At 44.5% G+C, this 3,502-nt stretch overlaps 1 pseudogene across 1 annotated transcript; it reads left to right on the plus strand.

Moving 5' to 3' along the window:
• The first annotated feature begins 473 nt into the window (after window positions 1-473).
• Window positions 474-2,261, plus strand: LOC103721869 (molybdate transporter 1 pseudogene; annotated as a pseudogene). The gene has a single exon (XR_015974129.2). The product of XR_015974129.2 is annotated as a molybdate transporter 1 pseudogene (transcript).
• The last annotated feature ends 1,241 nt before the right edge of the window (window positions 2,262-3,502 follow it).

Genomic DNA, 3,502 nt, shown 5'->3' on the forward strand with positions numbered 1-3,502 from the left:
TGGATGACAGATAGGTCAAGAACGCTATTTTTCTACTAAGCTAGTTGCACAAGATGTCCAAATCGTCTTTCGTTCATAACCCAGCCTTTCATTTCTTTAATTTTTGTCCCATATGATATGTTTTATTTAATCAGCTATCTTTACGACGTTTATTTTGGTTGAGATAAATATAAGATGCATTTAGTTCGCAACTTGAATCGATATAAATTTGAATAGAAATCAGAATGGTCATATTTTTCGATATATTTAGTTTGTGACTAAAATTGTAATTGGAATCGAAATAGAATTCGAATTCTAGGTTAGAGTTAGGATTGAATTATGAAGAATTAAGGTATTTTACCTTTTTTTAAAAACAAAAATGAAACTTTCTCGAGCCAAATTACTAATTTTTATTTTTATTTCAGAAAGCAACTTTCTCCAACTAAATATACCTATATATTAGTTATGAATCGAGATCGGGGTCAAGAGAACTACTTTAGTGGGAGGAAATCTATGGGCAAATATCTTTCCCTTGTTTCGACTACAAAGCGATGTCTTCGTACGAGCCTCAGCAACAAATAGCTAAAGGGAGACCTGCATACGATCAATGCAAAGTACAGTAGTACAGCAAGATGCCGAATAGCAACTCTTCGCCATACCTCCATTTAAAATCCCATGTTAGCCTCAAAAACTAACGCCATAAGCCCTCTTTTTTTTGTATGTTGCGTCTCTCACGGGTCGACTGCCATGATCAACGTGGAAGACGGCGAGAATCCCAACTACAAACCGGAGCATCCCGGCGCTCCGGCCAGCCTCCTCGCCAAGGTCCGGGCCAACCTATCCTTCCAGTCAAAATGGTCTGAACTGAACGGTGCCATGGGAGACCTGGGCACCTACATCCCCATCATCCTAGCCTTGTCTCTGGCCAACGGCCTCGACCTCGGCGCCACCCTCATCTTCACCGGCGTCTACAACATCCTCACCGGCGCCCTCTACGGCGTCCCCATGCCCGTCCAGCCCATGAAATCCATTGCCGCCGTCGCCATCTCTAGCGGCCCAGACTTCGCCGTGCCCGAGATCATGGCCGCCGGGATCTGCACCTCGGCCGTCGTCTTCTTCCTCGGCGCCACCAGGCTCATGCAGCTCGCCTACAAGCTCATCCCCCTCCCCGTCGTGCGGGGAATTCAGCTGTCGCAAGGGTTATCCTTCGCGACGACCGCCGTCAAATACATCCGCCACGATCAAGACCTCGCAAAAGGGAAATCTTTGGGCCAGCGGTCCTGGCTAGGCCTAGATGGGCTCCTTCTAGCCATAGCCGCCACCTTCTTTATTGTAGTCGTAAATGGTGCAGGCGAGGAAGTAGAAGATGACAACGAACTCGCTCTTGCTCTTGTCGGATCCGGCGAAGAACAGAGACGACGACGACGGAGGCGATGGAGAAAATTACTAGCCTGGGTACCGTCCGCCGTGATTGTCTTCTTGTTGGGCATCATACTGGCTATAATAAGAAAGCCGAGCGCCGTCGAGGAATTGAAACCAGGGCCGTCAGCGATGCATGTGGTGAAGATCTCCAAGCGTGCATGGAAAGAAGGATTCATTAAAGGCGCAGTGCCTCAGATTCCATTGACGGTGCTGAATTCGGTGGTAGCCGTGTGCAAGCTCTCGACCGACCTCTTTCCCGACAAGCCGGAGGCGACGGCGACATCCGTTTCGGTCACCGTCGGGCTGATGAATTTGATCGGTTGCTGGTTCGGGGCGATGCCGTGCTGCCACGGGGCCGGCGGGCTCGCAGGGCAGTACAAGTTCGGCGGGCGTGGCGGCGGATGCGTGGCGGCGCTCGGGGCGGCGAAGCTGGTCATCGGAGTGGTGCTCGGCGGTTCGATAGTGAAAGTGTTGGTGGAGTTTCCGGTGGGGTTGTTGGGGGTGCTGCTGCTGTTCGCCGGGGTCGAGCTGGCGATGGCGGCGAGGGACATGGCGTCCAAGAAGGACGCGTTTGTCATGCTGCTGTGCGCTGCGGTGTCGCTGGGCGCCTCCAGCGCCGCGCTCGGGTTCGCGTGCGGGATCGTCGTGCATCTGATTCTCGTGCTCAGAAGGTGGTTGATGAAATGATTAGGTTTTATAAAGTTAGTTGTTTATTTTGACATGCAAGCCCGTCATTAGTACTTTTTTTAAGCTTATCTGCATTCCTGCCTATGAGCATCTTTTAGAACACTTTTGTGTCAAGAATCTAATAGGAATAAAGATGAATAAAGATAAATCAAGAATCTGATACTCTACTATTACACCTGTTCATCTCCGCACTCTCTCTTCCTTTCTTCGTCCGCTATCACCCAGGAATGGACTCCATCACCAGAAAAAGAAGGCCGTGGTAACCACTTCCACAGCCTGCCTTAACGTTAGGGATTGAGCTGCATACATATTTGACAAAAGCTGAAATCGATTGGAGAAGCACAGTGCGAACTCAAATTACAGTCGACGGATCTACTTGTGAGTTTGTTGGTTTGCTTCACTGGGAAACATACTGCCGCTGGTCCAACGACAACAAAACCATGGGACTCGCATGAAGTCCCATGTCATGCTGCAAGCTGGATGGGCTGCAAATAGATTTTGTCTTGTATGGATATAATCTTGACTCAATGCAACTCTCGGTCAAACATGCTTAAATGCTATAGAGATAATGTTACTTGGATCTAATTTGGATTTAGTTTTAACTTGAAGCTAAGGATGTAGATATGCACTTAGGCATGCCACTTGACAAGTGAGCCCATGTTATGTTAGATCGAAGTCTTAGCCTACTGGCTTTTTAGGTTCGATTAGCTTCGTAAAACCTTAAAATAGTACTTGTAAGAAGTCTTAAATATAAATTATTGACAAAGGAGGATCTATACAAATAGCTAGGAGAAAATTGGAATGCTATAGTTCTATATGATATAGGTTCAATCAATTTTTCTACGTTTGATTGGATAGATGTTATCTCATTAATTCATACTATATATACATCGCTAAGCCAAAATTTATTTCATTTTGCTTTCTTTTCTTTTGTATTTTTGAGTGTGGATGTGCTAAGTTAAAAATAACATACCAATAAGATATTTTGTAGGGTAAGGCATCATCATTTTTTTTCCTTTTTTTAGGAAATATATTATTTTTGAAAAGATGCAATCATGGTTAATTCTTTAGTTCACAAATGCATATCGTAGTTCATTAAAGAAATTGCAAGAGGCGTAGCGACTTTTTTTTTCTTTTTTTTAACAATAAAGACAACAAGAATCAAGTATTTGATTGGTGGAGAAATGAGCGTTCCTCACAATATTATTCATTCCTTGACACGAAATAGCAAACATCTTAGCCTATGGGAGATAAATTATTAGAACCAAACGATTTCTGTCCAACTTCTTTGCTTAGCAAACATGTTAGAATTTGAATAGAATATGATCCTATGCGAGGAATCCAAAAAATTAATGAAAATAATTAACTTATAGAATTTTTAAAATTATAGGTTCTGATTGTCGATCCTATATGA

This window comes from Phoenix dactylifera, chromosome 16, assembly GCF_051530095.1.
Source record: "Phoenix dactylifera cultivar Ajwa chromosome 16, Ajwa_hap1_PhDact_Kaust_v1.1, whole genome shotgun sequence".
NCBI lineage: Eukaryota > Viridiplantae > Streptophyta > Magnoliopsida > Arecales > Arecaceae > Phoenix > Phoenix dactylifera.